This window comes from Amblyraja radiata, chromosome 17 (genome assembly GCF_010909765.2).
Source record: "Amblyraja radiata isolate CabotCenter1 chromosome 17, sAmbRad1.1.pri, whole genome shotgun sequence".
Lineage (NCBI taxonomy): Eukaryota > Metazoa > Chordata > Chondrichthyes > Rajiformes > Rajidae > Amblyraja > Amblyraja radiata.
This window is the reverse complement of record NC_045972.1, coordinates 28,139,234-28,159,182: the sequence shown is the minus strand read 5'-3', so window position 1 is coordinate 28,159,182 and position 19,949 is coordinate 28,139,234. Positions and strand designations below refer to the sequence as shown.

Here is a 19,949-nt window from a genome sequence, read left to right as displayed (position 1 = left end):
AAAGTGATAGGAACCACTAGACTGACAAAACTACTGAAGATGGCTGGTATAAAAATGCTGTGAATAATGCAATAAACAATGGCATGCTGTTTGACACAGTGAGGCAGAGGGTATGGCAGGCCCTCCGACAATGTTACCTACTTAAGGTGGACCCCAAGGAATAAAGGGGAGATCCACATGGAGAGGCAGCATCCAGCAGCCTATCTGGAGAACCAGCTGAAAAGGTGAAGACTTGAAACAGAACAAGAAATAGAAGGCAACCAGTTAATGAACACTATATTCTGAACCACTGTGGTGGATGTCATTCCTCCTAAAGTCAAGTCTAGATTCTAGGAGGTGGTGGGATTGTCATCTATTTCCCATCCCCGATTCAGCGATCATTTGGCCCATGCGGTCGAGAAATATCGCAAAGATAGGAAAAAGACTTGCAGATCAGCAGGAAGAGGTGCAGAGAAAAATTATGCAAATGTAACTTGAAGAGCTCAAAAAGAAAGAGCGTGAAAAAATGAAAAACAATGTCGCCAATAACAACAGACCTGGTTGAAAAGACTGAAATAAGTGATGCACCGACACACAGTGAGTCCTATGACAGAGCCAAACAGGGGCCAGAGAATTCCATGCCAATAATAAATGTCTTTGGGGAGCGTATCCTCAAATGCCCTATCAGGAGTGAAATTAATCTGGATATAAGCCCAGACAGGACAGGGGTCCCCAAGGGAGGGAGGGATCTCAAGGAGGAGGTCAAGAAAGGCTAGTAAGGAGACAGGTAATGGATAAGGTGTGTTGGGGATGTGAACAGGTATGGTAATCAGGAAATGATAATAATTATATTAAGATAGTGGTGAACATAGCTATGGTAAGAACATTAAGAAGAGGTATTAAATAAACCTAGGCTAGGATGTGGCAGGGTTTTAAATACTAGCCCCATGTTTTTAATCAGATGTTAAAGGCAGATTTGGAAGGTGTACCCTTAGAAAGTATTTGATACAGTATGTGGATGATTTGTTGGTTTGTTCCTCAAGTTAGAAGCAATGTGAGCGAGACATTTTAATTCTCTTGGAAAAGATGGCATAGGAGGTCATAAAGAATCCAGGAAGAAGTTACTGTTTTGTCAGCAGCAGGTAGAATATTCAGGACGAGTAATATCTAAAGAAGTTAAAGCTATAGCGCAGAATCAAATTGAAGAGATAATTGAAGTTCCCAAACCTCAGACAGTAGGACAGATGATGATGATCTTGGGAATGGCAGGATATAGTTCAGACTAGATTGGAAAGTATGTTGAAATTGTGATGTCATTAAGGAAAATAATGAAGGAAGAAGGACACACAAGTCTGAGAAATGTTTTACAGACAGAGCCTTTGAATGAAGGGGACAAAACGGTTTTGCTTGTGGATGTTTCTTGTTAAAGGGATCATAATAGCAAGTATGCAGGGTTTGAAGTGGTGCATCAGGATGAATTAGAATTTAAGGTAATTACATTGGAAGCTTGCCTGCAATCTTGCTAAGCTCAGTTGGCAGAAATTAAGGCTTTAAGAGCAGCATGTGACATGAGGGAAGGTGAGAAAGCTGAAGTTTATACCGACTCAGCATTTGCACATGGGGTCTGTCACATGTTTGGAGGGCAGTAGGGAAACAGAAAGGCTTTGAGAAAAAGCAACGGAGACCCCATGCAAAGTTAGTAGTAAAGTACAGACCTGATAAGGGCAAAAATGAAGCCAGAGGCACTAGCTGTCATTAAATGCCAAGCACATAAGAAGGGAAATCAAAGTGCAGATGAAGCAGCCGGAACAGCATCTGGAGGATGATCAGCTGTTATTACGTCTAGGGTAAGCTTGGATCGATTTAGGTGCAAGGACTGTAGTAAAGTTTCTGATGAATGAGGTAATCGAGAGGTTTGGTAGACCTACAGAAATCAGCTTTGACAACAGATTGTTTTCATTCAGAGAGTAGTCAAGCTGGCGCTACAGGCCCTTAGAGTAAAACACAGATTTGGGTGTGTAACACCTGCAGTCACAGGGCATGGTGGAAAGAATAAATGGAACATTGAAGGCTAAGATAAATAAGATTTGTGTAACTATAAAGTTGAATTGGATAGATGCCCTGCCATTGGCACTGAAGAGATGTTGCATGCAAAACTAACCGAATAACGCACATAATACCACATGAGATGCTTACTGGCCGACTCATGCCGGTGGCAAAATGAAGAGGTCCCTACAAGGGACCGAGTTTGGAACAGTTAGATGTAGAATTTAAGAAGTATATGCAACAGTTAATTATGATATATAAGTCTATTTATGCACAGGAAAAGCAAAAGCAGTTGGAGGTGGACCAGGAGGAAGGACCCTTCAAACCTGGAGACAAGGAGTATGTATGAACCTTACGAACCACCCACTGCTGTTCAGGAAGAAGGTTGATCTACCCGGTACCATCTCAATCCTTACATGAGGGCTGTCCTGCAGGTACGACTAGATAATAGCCCTGAGGTAAGTGAACATGATGACAAAGAAATGAGGGAAGAGCAGAGCTCTAGCAAGATAATGTGAGGTTTTTGGAGACATTCGTGACTACAGAATGAGGGGGTGTATGTGTCTTGCTTGGGGTACAATGCTTCACCTTCATATGTAATAATACTAGCCCAGAGGGGTCTTTCACTAAAGCCATGGATAAGCTAAAAACCTAAGGAGTGAGGTTAAAAGAAACGTAGGGTTCAGACATCAATTGTTTGGGTGGCTGGAGAGCATGTTGGGGAGCATGGCTAATTAAAATTGGTTTGACCATTGGGGTCGCACTACTTACAGTGGCAATCATGTTGTGCTGTGATTTCCCCTGTATTATGTCTCTCCTGGTGAAAGCTACTGTGAAACAACTGCCAATGATAACGGGGGAAGACAAATCCGGCCCTAAAGGAAAATGGACCCCGGTGATAGAATACTACTACAATGGAGAAGAAGTGTTAGGGAAATGCTAAACCAAGTTTGTAAGGGAAGCTGGATCTTTTTTTCCTGCCTCACGTAATGGGAGTGGGTTTTTGGCCCAGTCTCCCAGGGAGACAGAGAAAGAACACTACACAGCATTACACTAACTTAATTATAAGAGCCTGCATTTTAGGGCTATATGGGTAATTTGACCTGGGGGATGTGTGTGTGGTTTTCTTTGTCTGATGAGACTCGTTAGAGTCTCAGAGGAGGGAGTTATATGGAAGTTATAAACAAGTCACTTATTTCTACTTTAGCACCTTTGTATTCTTAATAAATACATTTATATCCTTGTATTAAACATAAACTAAAATAGTGTGTGTATAAAATGGTATAAAATGGTGTGTGTAACCTTGGCTTTAGCTAAAACATAGCTGGGAAGCAACAGTTTGGAATTTGAGGGCGGCCGACAGAGGAAGAGATATGTAAAGACTGAACCGAGGTCAGAAGTTAATGGTGGCGAGACAGAGAATACTAGAATCAAAGACAGATTGATGCAAGAGGAGTACAGCATGAAAGATAATGTAGCAGAGATAAGGCTGAAAAACTGTAATAAAGAGCTGGGGGTACACAAAAATGCTGGAGAAACTCAGTGGGTGCAGCAGCATCTTTCTTCCTTTTTGGAATGAAGGAGATAGGTAACGTTTCGGGCCAAAACCCTTCTTCCCGACAATACTTATTGTATTGTATTGTATTGTATTGTATTGTATTGTATTGTATTGTAGTAATAAAGAGCTGCCTGTTTCTGTGGATCAGAGAGCAATTAGAGAACGGACAGGTGGCGTCGTCTCTGAATGTTCCAGCTGAATATTTGCAAATAAAGGCTTTCGTCTTCTTGAAGAATTCTCCGCGTCTGTGTCATCTTATCCAACTTTGAGTCTTAAAACCATGACAAAGTGATGTACAATTCAACGTATGTAACACAATGATAGCCCCACCCTTCCTTAGGCCAAAGAGCAAAACGTCCAACGTAGATAAAATAATAAATAAATCGCCATTTGCATTGTTTTGTGCAGTTAACAAATCTCAATTTCACACAATGTACATAAGACGGCAGTTATTTGATAAATACTCCGCAGTTCAGTGTAGGAGATCATGTCGGCGAGTATTCTGGACCCACTGTCAACATCTGAAATTACAGAAAATATCATGCAGTCAATATGATCTTATTCTGCATTAAATAACAGAGAAGTAGAAAGAAAATGCTCTTGAGGAAAATATTTTTACCAGGATGTTGCCATGAGGCCTCGACTGTATCTGAGACAAAGGGGAACACCTAGCTCTAAGATCTGAACTATAGTGAGTTTGGGCAGACTTAATAAAATTCTCAGTACAAAACAGTCAATATGTTCTTATTCTGCATTAAATAACAGAGAGGTAGAAAGAAAATGCTCTTGAGAAGATTTTTACAAGGATGTTGCCATGAGGACTCGACTATTAAGCTCAATGATCTAACTACAGTGAGAGATTCAACAGGCTAAATAAAAATTTCAATATGCCACAGAAGTAATAAATGTTTTCTTACCTTTCCTCCTTAATGGGGAACCTGAAGAAAGACAAGTCGGGTTGCCTACATTGCCGATTGAAGCAATTTACAGCAGAGCAGATGCAACACTAGTAAACGTGGACACCATGGCCAACGCGAAGTTACGAGTGCGGAGGCGGAAGCAAAGATCCTATCTTTGGGCGGAAGCAAGATGGACGGAAGCTGGTTATGGAAATGGATCCTATAATTACCCATGAATCTGCCCATGACCGTACAACGTGTTTTTCACAGGAGTAGTCCATCTTGGAGTAGTCCATCTATAGGATCTTTGTGCAGCAGTGGGAACTAAAGATCATAGAGCGGAGGATCTTTGGTGGGATCAAAGTCTTCAGAACATTGAATAGTACAGCACAAGAACACGTTCTTTGATTCACAATGCCTGTGCCAACTTGTTAGTCCCTTTTAAACGCTTGTATCAAATTGCTTAATCCTTCTTGGTTCTGGGATGAACAATTCTCAGTAATCCCGCACGGATTACCACAATTGGCACTAATCCAACCACTATTTTCTGCACTCTTTCACAGGCCTTCAAAACATTCGCAAACCTGTTCCTGGTGAATCAGCAAACTTTAGTCCTAATGCTTCAGGATCCTGATGCTCCAGTGCTTCCGCACCTCAAATTTATTTTTCCTTAAATAGAATCCCAAATTTTCTGGAATTTTATGGTATTTCCCGAAATTTTCAAAAATGCTTCCTCTGTGCTATTTGTTGTATTTTTTTTTTCGTGGGCACACGTTAACAACACAAAGAAGAACAAGGCAAAACCAGGGCTGCCAACTCTCACGCTTTGAGCGTGAGACTCACGCGTTTTGACAAATTCTCACGCTGATCAGAAATTTCTCACGCTCTGTCGTGAGAAATTCTGTGATCAACGAGAATTTCAAATCTCATATCAACTGCATGGGCTGCAGGTGTTGGAGAGCCGGGGCTGAGAGAGGGATGGAAGCAGAAGCAGTAGCGGGGGTAGATGCGATGGGGAGCCAGGGCTGGTGAGTGTTTGCTGGGCTTGCGAGTGTTTGCCGGGCTGGCGAGTGTTTGCCGGGCTGGTGAGTCGCTCACTGCAGCTCCGGCCATGGAGCAGTGCAAGAGTCCCGGGCCGGCGGAGGCGTAGGAAGCGTTGCGCTGCTGCCATTCGTCTCTGTGCTGAATTCGCCCTGGTGACCGGCATGGATCAGGCAGCGTCTCTGGAGAGAAGGAATGGGTGAAGTTTCTGGTCATGGTCCTTCTAAGGGTCTCAACCCAAAACCTTGATCAGACTGATCAATCTGAAGAAGGGTCTCGACCCGAAACGTCACCCATTCCTTCTCTCCAGAGATGCTGCCTGTCCCGCACAGTTGATCCAGCATTTTGTGTCTCTCTTCAGTTTAAACCAGCATCTGCAGTTCCTTCTCACACAATGAGACCCAACAAGACAACTTTGCGGCTGGTACCAGGTAGTAGTCAGGTGGGGGAGGGACAGAGAGAGAGGGGATGTTAAAGAAATTGATATTCATACTCAATTGGGGAAATTAATTGATATTTGTCTTTAAATTGATATTTTGTTCATCTTTAAATGTAAGTCTTGGATTCTTGTATCACGGGAACAATTAAGCAAAGGCAAGATGGTAAATACAAACTACAAATTAACTTCAGAAAATGAAACCTGTCGAGATGAACTTTGCCCTTCACTTTACAAAGAATAACCTCAGGGATTATGCAGTAAATGTCATTCAAATACTCTGCAACCTTGGGATAATATTGTTCATGTTCAAATCCGATAGGTAAGTCTTCATTTGTTCAATATTATAATTAGTTCAAAGATACAGAGTGGAAACAGGCCCTTCGGCCCCTCGAGTCCGTGCCAACCATCGATCACCCGTTCACACTAGTTCTATTCTATCCCACTTTCTCATCCACTCCCTACACACTAGGGGGCAATTTACAGAGGGCCAATTAACCTACAAACCCGCACGTCTTTGGGATGTGGGAGGAAACGGAGCACCCGGAGGAAACCCACACGGTCACAGGGAGAATGTGCAAACTCCACACAGACAGCACCCGAGACCAGGATCAAACCCGGGTCTCCGGCGCTGTGGGGCATTAATTGTAATGCTAATACTTGGGCCTCCGCTGATATTCCGGGATGGTTACCCAATATTACTGATTATTAATCCATTGTATTATTGATAATATATGTTGCGCCCGTTCTCCTTTATCTGTACATTGTGAGCGGCTTGCTTGCATTTACCGGATCGCACGCAACAAAAGCTTTTCCCTGTATCTCGCTACAGGTGGCAATAGTAAACTAAATCAATCTATTTACATGTATCTGTGTGTTGTTGCTTTAACCGGCCTGTTAAGATGCAGCAACTGAGAATGTCATTGTTCTGATGTCGCTGCACGTGACAACTAAACACTCTTGTCTTCATTCTACACTTGAAATGACCACAATGACATTTAAACGGCATTTGGACAGGTATACATGTGGTAAGGAACTGCAGATTCTGGTTTAAACCGATAGACACAAAGTGCTGGAGTAACTCAGCGGGTCAGGCAGCATCTCTGGAGGGAAGGAATGGGTGACGTTTCGGGTTGAGACCATTCTTCAGACTGAAGGTCTGGTTAATTGGCTTGGTATAAGTGTAAATTGTCCCTAGTGTGTGTAGGATAGTGTTAATGTGCGGGGATTGCTGGTCGGTGCGGACTCGGTGGGCCGAATGGCCTGTTTCTGCGCTGTATCTCTAAACTGAACCCTGTCCTGTGAACAGGGCTGTGTAGGGCCGAGTGCCGTATCGAGCAGCGCCGCAGATCAATGGGCCTCTGGTGCTTGGAGTCGGTCCACAGACACAAGACATTGGCTGTTACTCCGGCTTTTTGTGTCTATCAGTGACTTGGAGAGTGGGCTGGACAACGAGTGATGCAGCTGGTCGTGGCTCCCCTGATCTACGCTATTCCCATGCACTTATGGGCCTGAACCACTGAGGCTCTTTAGGCGACTGTCAGGATAAAGAGAGCTCGAGGTAAAGGAACCGCTTGGAGGTATTGATCATAATATGATTAGTTTTAATCTGCAATTTGAGAAGGAGAACGTTAAATCGGAAGTGGCAGTGATGCAGTTGAACAAAGGGGACTATGAAGGCATGAGAGGGGAGCTGGACAAGGTAGACTGGAAAGGGATCCTAGCAGGAATGATGGTGGAACAGCAATGGCAGGAATTTATCGGCATAATCCGGAAGACGCAGGATCATTTCATTCCAAAAAGGAAGAAAGATTCTAAGGGGTGTAGGAGGCAACCGTGGCTGACAAGAGAAGTTAGGGATAGAATAAAACTAAAAGAAAAGCTGTATAACACAGCAAAGAGTAGCCGGAAGCCAGAGGATTGGGAAACTTTCATAGGACAACGGAAGGAAACAAAACGGGCAATACGGGCTGAAAAGATGAAGTACAAAGGGAAGCTGGCCAGGAATATAAAGAAGGACAGTAAAAGCTTCTTTAGATATATTAAGGGAAAAAGAGTAGCAAAGTCAAATGTGGGTTCCTTGAAGGCAGACACAGGTGAAATTATTATGGGCAACAAGGAAATGGCAGAAGAGTTGAATAGGTACTTCGGATCTGTCTTCACTAAGGAAGACACAAACAATCTCCCAGATGTACTGGAGGACAGAGGATCTAAAGGGGTAGAGGAACTGAAAGAAATTTTCATTAGGCGAGAAATAGTATTGGGTAGGCTAATGGGACTGAAGGATGATAAATCCCCTGGGCCTGATGGTCTGCATCCCTGGATCCTCAGGGAGGTGGCTCTAGAAATAGTGGACGCATTGGTGATCATTTTCAGGGCCAATAGATTCAGGATCAGTTCCTGTGGATTGGAGGATAGCTAATGTTATCCCACTTTTCAAGAAAGGAGCGAGAGAGAAAACGGGGAATTACACACCAGTTACCCTGACTTCGGTGGTGGGAAAGATGCTGGAGTCAATTATTAAAGAGGTAATAATGGGGCATTTGGATAGCAGTAAAATGATTAGTCCAAGTCAACTTGGATTTATGAAAGGGAAATCATGCTTGACTAATCTTCTGGAATTTTTTGAGGATGTGACAAGTAAAATGGATGAAGGGGTGCCGGTGGATGTAGTGTATCTAGACTTTCAGAAAGCCTTTGATAAGGACCTGCACGGGAGACTGGTGGCTAAAATTAGAGCACATGGTATTGGGGGTTGGGTGTTGACATGGATAGAAAACTGGTTAGCAGACCGGAAGCAGAGAGTAGGAGTGCACGTGTCCTTTTCAGAATGGCAGGCAGTGGCGAGTGGAGTGCCGCAAGGCTCGGTGTTGGGGCCACAACTGTTTACCATATATATTAATGATTTGGAAGAGGGAATTAGGAGCAACACTGGCAAGTTTGCGGATGACACAAAGCTGGGTGGATGTGTGAACTGTGAAGAGGATGTGAGGAGGTTGCAGGGTGACCTGGACAGGTTGAGTGAGTGGGCAGATGCGTGGCAGATGCAGTATAATATAGATAATTGTGAGGTTATCCACTTTGGTAGCAAAAACAAGGGGGCAGATTATTATCTCAATGATTTTAATACATCAAATTTCAAAAAGTCCCTACACCCTCCCCCCACACCCTCCCCCCACTAGGTTGCTCCACTCCCTCGCCGGGTACCCCCAAGGCGAGTGATCAGTGATCGCTCAGACCGCCCACTTTCAAAAACGCTCCATGGCCCCTGGTTCAGACAGAGAGCACTGTCAGATGTGAGCGGGGAACTGAGGCCAGTTGTCCGTGATGTCTGGATCCCAATGCTCGGCGCTTCGTGTTTCGGAGTTGTCTAATGTTATTGATTTATAATAAGCCTGATTTGTAATTAGTTGACAAACCCTTAATTTATTAATCTGGAATATCCAGGGGTATCGGATAAGTGTAATATTAAAATGACATGCAAGGTGTCAGGCTGTCTGTCACAACATACAGTCCCGATAACCCATTATTTCCTTCAGTTAAATATTGGGAAGGTAGCACTATTGTCATTTGCCACTCAACTATCATGTCTGTTTACCACACTGACTATTTCTAACCCCCCCCCCTAAATTCCTTTGACAGGTTGAATAAAAATGGCCCCAATCTCTTCTTCAGTTTGGAAGGGCTTGCAAGAAATTACCAGCTACAAGAGGAAAGCCCCCCGCTCTTTGGACAATCATCAGCTGACCAACGACCTGAATGAGTTTTACTGCAGGCTTGAAAATCAGAATCGTAATCCTGGTACCCCCTCCCCAACCAACACAGCCAGACCCCAGTCTACAAAGAATGGACCCTGCACCCTCTCCTTCCCATTCACCACTTCACACCTACTCAAGGCAAGATTCCAGTATGTAAAGACTGGACCATTTCCCATGCCAACCAACACTTCACACCCACTCACAGCCTGACCTCAGTCTGCAAAGACTGGGCCCTTCTACACCCCCCCCCCCCCCAAATCACCACTTTACACCCAATCACCCACACCCTCTGTGCTGCACAACATCACTTATCCAATATCAACAATTAAAATAGAGGAGGTGGAGAGGCTTTTCAGAGGACAAAAAAGCCGGAAATCTGTAGTTTCTACATGGTGAAAACAACATGTATAAAAATGGCCTTTATTAAAATCTAACAATATGCACTTTAAACACATGTGTTTTCCCAATGATCCAGGGGACGTGTATTCTGCTGAGCTTTTTGTGGCGTTTAAGACTGGCAATCCAGTATCACACAAGATGTCTAGGTACGACTTCCTGAACACTACCACCAAGACCACTAAGTGGCAATTTTGAACTAAGTTGGAGTCACAGATGCAAGCAGGACAGCTGTAGCAGGGCTTGCATAAGTGGCAATGATGCATCTCTTCCAGTTGAACTGAGCTTTTTATGCACACTTTGAAAGGGAGAACAATGACATCTTCTCGGGCACCCACAGTCCCTGATGGCCTTATGATCTCTGTCTCTGAAGCTGATGTTAGGGCATCTTCCAAGAGGTTGAATCCACGAACGGCGTCCAGCTCAGACGGCATACCAGGTTTAGTACGAAGATCTGTGTCGGCCGACTGGCTAGAGCTTTCAAGGACATGTTCAACCTCTTGGATATCTGGTCTGAGGTTGTCACATGCTTCAAAAGGCATCTATAGTACTGGAATCCAAGACAACTGCGATGACCTTCCTCAATAACTGCTTCCACTGTAATGAAGTGGGTGAGAGATTGATTATGGGGTGAATGAACTCCAGCCTCCTGGATCAAATTAAATTTGTCTAATGCCAGATCAGGTCAGCAGCAGATGCTACCTCACTGGCTCTCCACTAAACCATCTGGGTAGCAAGAACACATACGTCAGGTTACCATTCATTTACCGGCTGTGTTCAACACTGTTCTCCCCTCCAGACTCGTCAGCAAGCTCCAAGACGGGCCTCTGTACCTCCCTTAGTAACTGGATCCTTGACATCCTCATTGTCAGACCTCGACTCACGTCGCAGCGGCCTCTGCAGTCCGTCTGTCTTTTTATTATTTTTTGTCTCGTTTGAATGTAGTTTTTATTTATTTTTTTTGTGTATGTGTATGGGGGGCGGGGGGTGGGGGAAACTTTTAAAATCTATCCCCTGCACGGAGAACCCGACCTTTTCTCTGTCGGGTCTCCGTTGTCGTTGGGGCCGAGCACCGTGGAGCGGCCTCCAGCAGGAACGACCTGGGGCTCCAGTCGCGGAGCTGCGGACCTACTCACCATCATGGAGCTGGCCGAGTTCGGAGCGGGTGGAGCTGTGGTGGCGCTCGGCTGCGACCCGACCCCCGGAGATTCGGAGGCTTACCGCAGGTCTGGTGGACAGTGACACTGGGAGCCCGCGGGTCCCTGCTGGGAGACCGCTATTCGGGGCTTCCGCAACGGCGACTTCACCCGCCCGAGTTGCGGGGTTGAAGAGTACCTGGAGCGGGGCCTTACATCATCGCCCGGTGCGGCTTGAAATGGCTGTGGGACTTTGCTAGCGCACGCCGGGGGCTCCAACAACAAGACACGGAGCGCGGCCTTGCATCACCCGGCGCGGCGTAAATGGCCGCGGGACAATTACCATCGCCCGGCGGGGGCTTTGACTCTGACATCGGGAGGGGAATGGGGAGTGCAGGGGAGAGATAAGTCTTTGCCTTCCATCACAGCGAGGAGGAGATGCGCTGTGATGGATGTTTGTGTAAATTGTGTTGTGTCTTGGTTCTTTCTTGTGTGTATGACTGCAGAAACAACATTTCGTTTGAACCTCAATGGGGTTCAAATGACAAATAAATTGTATTGTATTGTATTATCAGTAACGGCATCACCACCTTGTTGACCATCAACACAGATGTTCCTCAAAGCTGCATGTGGAGACCCCTGCTCTGCTCATTACACCAATCAAGCACATAGCTCCAATGCAATCTTTAAAATGCCGATGATACCACTGTGGTCTGTTTACATGGAGTGTGTAAGGTTGCTGCTCCTTGCCTTCTGGCTGCACTTCACACCCAGCATCCTCATCTTTGGACACCCTGTGCGTCGGGCCGAAGATGACCTAGTTGGGTTGCTCATAGGCCTGGCCAAGCTGGCCATCCACAAGGCCCAGCACCAGGCGGAAGAGGGCTCTACCCGAGCCGGCTAGCTGCCCCTTTTCCGGCATCACGTCTATGTCCGGCTGGTTTTAGAAAGGGACTACGCGTTGTCCACGGGCGCCCTGGGGGATTCCCGGGACCACTGAGCACCACGGGACGAGGAATCCACCCTCAATAAGGATGGTGATAGTTGTATAGTAGTTTATTCAGTATATTTGTTTGACCTGTATTATGGTGGTGGGTTTTGATTTGATTTATTTTGTACTGTACATATTATTGACTGACTCATGAACATATGAAATGAAATAACCTTTTATATGCACTTTTTAATTGAAGCACTAAGGAAGCACTTTAAAACAATTACTATGTGTTGAATGTTGATGTGCGGTGTGTGTTGTGTGATTGTGCAGTGTGTCTGTGAAATGCGTGTGTTGTGTGATTGTGCAGTATGCGTGCTGCTTATGTTTGTTGATTGTGTCCCTCTTTTTTTTTTTAAATGCTACTGTAATGCGCCTTTTTAAATTGCCCCTCGGGGACGAATAAAGTGCTTTGAATTTGAATTGTAAATAATTAATTAAATTATTTTTGGTTAAAAAAACTGTGGTCTGTTGAATCACCGGTGGTGCTGAGTCAGCGTACAAAAGAGAGAGAGAATATCTGGTTGAGTGTTGTCAGCATTAATTTGAACATTGAAAAGGATTTTAATTTAGTTGCTGCTAATCTGAAACCTTTCACACACAAACGCAATAGATTTCCTTGTGCAGAGTTTAGTTTAGAGATAAAGCCCAGAAACAGGCCCTTCGCCCCACCGAGTCCGCACAAGCCAGCAATCCCCGAACATCAACACACTAGGTACAATTTTTACATTTATACCAAGCCAGCTAACCTACAAACATGTACATCTTTGGAGTGTGTGAGGAAACCGAAGAACTAGGAGATAACCCACACAGGTCATGGGGAAAAGGTACAAACTCCATATGGACAAGCATCCGTAGTCAGGATCGAACCCAGGTCTCTGGCGCAGTAGCTCTACCGCTACACCCACATGCCACCTTTATTTAACAGTCCACAAAATGCAAGTTACTATAAAATTATTATCAAAGGAGAAAATGTGGTATGTGCCTCCTAAAATGTGGTGTCACTCTCCTAGGAATCTGAGGGGTAACTTTATCACACAAAGGGTGATGGGTGTATGGAACGAGCTGCCAGAAGAGGTAGTTGAGACTGGGACTATCCCAACTTTTAAGAAACAGTTAGACAGGTACATGGATAGGACTGGTTTGGAGGGATATGGACCAAACGCAGGCAGGTGGGACTAATGTAGCTGGGATATGTTGGCTGGTGTGAGCAAGTTGAGCAGAAGGGCCTGTTCACTCTATAATCTTTAGAAAATTAAATAGTTCATGTCCAGCACTCAGCTGAATCTGGACGCCATTCAGCGTAGACTGAACAGTGGAAAGTAACATTCATACACAGAAGAATCAAAGATCAGCTCCAAAAATGGAGAATCGAACCGCATACAGATGATGTTCAATCGCATTAGCATTGCCAAGTCACACCAACGTTCTGGGGTCGTCACTGGCCGCAACTCAACTAGATCAAACACAATTACTGTGGCTACAAGTGCTGGTCAGGGGTTGTAGTAACCCATCTACTCAAGTCCCAAAGTTTTCAACCAGATGCAATGCAGGAGCTTAATAGGATTCTATCTGTGATGTATGTGCTATATAAACGCCAGTGCCCCTTTAATATAAATGCCTGTGCCTCATGATTGAGGTCAGGTGACCTTCGAGAAGTTTCCGTGGGTTGTTCAGATTAAACCTTACTTACAAGATGTCGGATGTGTTTTCTTTGTGCTAGTCACAACAGGGCCGTACGTGGTCTCAAACATTACACTATCTATTTGCATCAATTAATGCAAATCCAAGAGCATTTCCATAGTTGAGATCATTATTCAAAGTAGCTCACCTGTTTTGCATTCCACTGAAACAAGCTAGATATTCTTTCCCCACACCTCCATTGTGCTAGGACTAGCTTTTATAACTCACTTGCAGGTCAAGAAGTCAACAGGACATCATCACATGTACTATGAGGCAGGTGCTCTCTCTTTTGTGGGACGATGAAGGGAGCCAAGAGGCCATCTCCACTTAAAAACTCATCACTGTAGCAATGATGTCTTTCGAAGTACGCTCTAGTGCACAAGTATGTAGGATAAGCGTGGCACCCATATAATAACCATATAACCATATAACAATTACAGCACGGAAACAGGCCATCTCGACCCCTCTAGTCCGTGCCGAACACATAATCTCCCCTAGTCCCATATACCTGCGCTCAGACCATAGCCCTCCATTCCTTTCCCATCCATATAACTATCCAATTTATTTTTAAATGATAAAAACGAACCTGCCTCCACCACCTTCACTGGAAGCTCAGGGAAGCCTTTGTTGTTAAAAGCAAATAGCATGGAGAAATGATTTGTAAGAACCAATAAACAATTGGGAAAATACCAAGCTGAGAAAGTTGGGTATAGGACCAGGAACATTCAGGAGTTAATATACAAAACCAAAGGTGAATAAAAATAATGATCACTTGTGGTTGTGTTTTTGTTCCGATTGGGAGGATTAATTGTGACAGTAACATGAATTAACTAATGTCTCCAACAACAATTCAATCCCAATTGTCATAAGCATTTTACCAGATATGATGCTGAGTAATTTGAACTAATCTATCTATCTATCTATCTATCTATCTATCTATCTATCTCTCTATCTCTCTATCTATCTATCTATCTATCTATCTATCTATCTATCTATCTATCTATCTATCTATCTATCTATCTACCTATCTATCTATCTATCTATCTATCTATCTATCTATCTATCTATCTATCTATCTATCCCTTTCCCTTTTTTGTAAAAAACATAAAAAATATAAAAATGAAACTGCTTCTCGCCCATAGAACGTTGACGAACGTTCCATCGTGTGATGTCACAATGCCCAATGCTCACAGATGTCCAATCGCAATGGATCCCATTTACATCTGCCTTTGCACCAGCCCCGCCCCCGTCGCCTGTGTCGAAGCACGTGATCACGAGTGTGGGAATAGAGGGAGAGGAGTGGGGGTGATAGGGAGTGGAGAATAGATGGACTGCCCCTACCCCTCCCCCTCTCCCTCACCACTCTTCCCCCTCTCTCCCCCCATCCCTCTCCCCCTCCCTCCACACTCTTCCCCCCCTCTCCCCTACCCCATCTCCCTCCCCCCCTCCCTCCCCCCTCCCCCACACCTCTCTCCCCCACCCCCTCTCTCCTCCCCCTCTCTCCTCACCCCTCGCCCCTCACCCCTCTCTCCTCACCTCTCTCGGCTCACCCCTCTCCTCACCCCTCTACGCTCACCCCTCTCTCCTCACTCCCCCTCTCTCCTCCCCCTCACCCCTCTCTCCTGACCCCTATCTCCTCACTCCTCCTCCCCCTCTCTCCTCACTCCTCTCTCATCACCCCTCTCCTCCTCCTCTCCATCTCCCCCTCTCCACACCCCTCTCCCCATCTACCCTTCACCCTCCCCGATCTCCTCCCCTCCCCATCCTCATCCTCCTCTCCCTTCCCCCCTCCCCTTCCCCACTCTCTCCCCATCTTACCCTTCTCCCCCCCTCTCCCCTCCTGCTCCATCTCCCCCCTCTCTCCTCACCCCTCTCCTCCCCCCTCTCCTCACCCCTCTCTTCTCACCCCTCTCTCCCCACCCCTCTCTCCTCACCCCTCCCTCCTCCCCCTCTCTCCTCCCCCTCTCACCCCCATTCCCTATTCCCCTCACCCTCACTCCTCCCCCTCTCCCCACCCCTCTCCTCACCCCTCTCCCCACCCCTCTCTCTCGTTACCCCTCTCTCATCACCCCTCTCCATCTCTTCTCCTCACCCCTCTCCCCATCTCCTACCCCTCTCCCCATCTCCTCCCCCTCTCCCTCCTCCTCCCTACCCCCACTCTCCCCCATCGCTCTCTACCTTCCACCCCTCCCCTTCCCACTATTCCCCTTCTCTCCCCCCCTCTGCCCCCCTCTCCCCCACCCCTCTCTACCCCCTCCCTTCCCCCTACCCCTCTCTCCCCATCCCCTCTCTCCACCCCTCCCCCACCACTCTCACATCCCCCGCTCTCACCCCTCCCTCCCAAATCTCTCCCCCATCTCCACCCTTCCTCCTCCCTCTCTCGTCACCCCTCTCCACACCCCTCTCTCCTACCCCTCTCCCCACTCCTCTCTGTGTGTTGGGGGGGGTAGTTAGTGTGTGTGTGGAGGCGGGGGGGGGGGGGGGGGGGGAGGTGGTGGTTAGTGTGTGTGTTGGGGGGGTGGTTAGTATGTGTGCTGGGGTGGTTAGTGTGTGTGTTGGGGGAGGGGTGATTAGTGTATGTGTGGGGGGGGGGGGGTGGTTAGTGACGCTGCGACCTGCCCCCCCCCCCCCCCCCCCCCGCAACCGCGTGTTGAATGGACGGGACCCTCTCCCCCCCCCTCCCTTCCCCCTCCCCACTCTCCCCCCTTTCACCCGCTCCCCTCCCCCTCTTCCCCCTCCCCACTCTCTCTTCCTTTCCCCCCCTCTGCCCCTCACCCCTCCTCCACCCTCCTTTTCCCCTCCTCCAGCCCCCCTCTCCCCTCCTCCAACCCCCTCTCCCCTCCTCCAACCCCTCTCCCCTCCTCCAACCCCCTCCCTCCTCCTCCAACCCTCTCCCCTCCTCCTCCAACCCTCCTCCCCTCCTCCAACCCCCCTCCCCTCCTCCAACCCCCTCTCCTCCTCCAACCCCCTCTCCCCTCCTCCAACCCTCCTCCCCTCCTCCAACCCCCCTCCCCTCCTCCAACCCCCTCTCCCCTCCTCCAACCCCCTCTCCCCTCCTCCAACCCCTCTCCCATCCTCCAACCCCCTCCCTCCCTCCTCCTCCAACCCTCTCCCCTCCTCCTCCAACCCTCCTCCCCTCCTCCAACCCTCCTCCCCTCCTCCAACCCCCCTCCCCTCCTCCAACCCCCCTCCCCTCCTCCAACCCCCCTCCCCTCCTCCAACCCCCTCTCCTCCTCCAACCCCCCTCCCCTCCTCCAACCCTCCTCCCCTCCTCCAACCCCCCTCCACTCCTCCAACCCTCCTCCCCTCCTCCAACCCCCCTCCCCTTCTCCAACCCCCCTCCCCTCCTCCAACCCCCCTCCCCTCCTCCAACCCCCTCCCTCCTCCTCCAACCCCCTCTCCCCTCCTCCAACCAGGTAACTAGTGCAATGGAACATACAAAGTACATCCAATACAAAGTCCACGGTAGTTTATTGCTGAGGTGCGATTGTGCAATGTGGTTCAAGAGCCTGATGGTTGGTGAAGTAGTGGCTGTTCATGGACCTGGAGGTCATAGGCTCCTGTACCTTCTACCAATAGTAGCTGTGAGATGGGAGATTGGCTATGGTGGTGTTGATCTTTGATGATATTAGCTGCAATTGTGAGGCAGTGCCTGCTATCGTTCCCTTCGATGATAGCGAGGTCAGTGCCCATGATGGCAGTGTCTACCCCTTTCTGCAGCCTCCTCTGTTCTTGCGTGTGTGACTGGCTGAAGCAGACAGCGATGCTCTCCACCATACACACATGCAGAAGTTTAAAAGAGTATTCGGCAACATGCCAAATCTCCCAAAACATGAGGAAGTGGAAGCATGGGTGAGCTTTCTTAATGATTCCATCAAGTGTTGGGCCCAGGGCAGTTCTTCAGTGATGTGCCATGGGAGAGGAAACCAAGAACTAGGCATAGGTTTAAGGCGGGGAGGGGAAAGATTTAATAGGAACCCGAGGGGCAACGTTTTCCACACTGAGGGTGTTTGGTACATGAAACCAACTGCCAGAAGAGGCAGTTAAAGCATGTACAATAAAATATTTAGAAGACGCTAGACCAGGAACATGGTTTGGAAAGGTTTAGTGGGATACCAAGACCTCAACGGTGGAACAGGCGGAGGACGATGGCTGACCTTAAGGGAGCATCACAACGGTTGAGAAGGCTGATGAAGGCTGCAGCAGAAAAGGGTCTCCGGTCGTCTTGGATTCCATGGGACTGGATCCTGACCCAGATCTGTTAAGGACCGTGGGGTGGCTGTATGTGCACCTGTCTCCCCACGTTAAACAAAGTCATGCACAGACATCCTTCATATAGGGAATAGCACCCTGGAGACACCCATGGTCAGCCATGACCGAAGGGGGCCTAAGAAGTGGGATATGGGCCAAACACGGGCAGATTGGACTGGTGTAGATGGGGCATTTGGTCGGCATGGATGAGTTGGGCTGAAGGATCTGTTTCTGTACTGCATGACCCATGAAACACTTTATGGTAGCATGTTAAGCCCAACCATCCTAATCTGCTTCACCGATTACCTTCCGTCCACCACAGGGTCAGAAATTGAGCAGTTTGTTGACGATCGCCTGAAGTTGAAGTCCAAAGACAGCTCCTCGACAAATGAAAGACAGCGAATTGCTCTGAGCCAGTGAACAGCAGGTGTGGCGGTGAGCGGCGCCCGCTCTTCACTGCCGTGGCGCCAAGACACCGCCCAACTCCTTGACACCGCCGCGTGGTCACGTGAGAGACCGTCCTGAATGTTTCCCGCCTCTCCGCTAGCCGAGCCATTAGGGAACGAAGACACAAGAGGCTGCAGTAGCCTAAAGGGCCTGTCCCACTTGCATGCGATTGCATGCGTTTGGCGCTACCAAACATGGTCGTTTGAGGCGTACGGGCACTGTATGGCTGCGGAGGGCGGTCCCACTTAGATGCGCGGAGTTGTGCGGGGCTGGTCCCGACATCGGGCGGGGCTCCGAAAAACTGACAGTGTCCGAAATCTTAGCGCGCCAACGGCCTGTCGGCACGCAGGCGCATTGTGGTCGCACGCAGCGTCTTGACGGCGTACGCCTAGCGCGAGGCGTTGCGCGATGACGTCACCGCCCGGCGTGGCGTTGCGTGATGATATCACCGCCCGACGCCGTGCGACGCCCAAATTCAGTCGGCCGGCCTCCTGCCCAGCTGATTGGTAAGTGTGACGCAAATGACGTCACACGCGAACTTAGCGCGTACTTAGCGCGAACTTCGCGTGAACTCGCGCCAAACACATGCAAGTGGGACAGGCCCTTAAGGCCCTTAAGGTTTCAGCAAAACATGCAGTGCTGGAGGAACTCAGCGGGTCGGGCTGCATCTGTGGAGGGAATGAACAGACGACGATTCGGGTCGGGACCCTTCTGGCTAGAAAATACTGAGTGAGGTCACACGCAAACTAAAGAAACAGCACCTCACATTCGTTTAGCGCACCTTACGTCATGAACACTGAATTCGTCAATTTCAATACTCACCCCACCCCCAATTCTCTTCCCTGCCTCCACCCCCCTGCTGCTGCGACACGCAATGTTTCCCACTCGTTACCCTGCTCCTTCCCCTTCTGCTGCAGGTACATCTCCCATCTCTGAGTCTCCCATATCCATTTCTCCTCCCTTGTCCCTTTCTACCCAACCCCTTCTTCCAGCTTTGCACTTCACTCCTCACTTTGCATCCTTATCTGACACACTTTTCGAAACTTTCACCTCTAGGTTTTGACACTTATTCAGCCCATATGTCGATTGCATCCCTCAGCTGTACCCACCTGATTTTGTCCTGCCCCCAACTCCTTTCCAACTGGACACAGGTAGATAAGATGCTGAAAGTAATTGGCACAATTGCCCTCATTGGTCAGGGTATTGACCTGAAATTTTCATTGTGAGACTTTTCAGTCATCCAAGTAAAAGAAAAGCAAAACATCCAGTGTAAATACCAAAGGCCTCTTTACATTGTGCGAATGAATGGAGTAAGTAACGATGTGTGC

General features: G+C 47.8%; 1 protein-coding gene across 2 annotated transcripts in view; it reads right to left on the bottom strand.

Annotated features, from left to right (window-relative positions):
• LOC116982622 (UDP-glucuronosyltransferase 2C1-like) overlaps positions 1 to 19,949 on the bottom strand; it is a 76,170-nt gene that overhangs the window by 32,147 nt on the left and 24,074 nt on the right. The gene's annotated exons all lie outside the window — the stretch shown is intronic.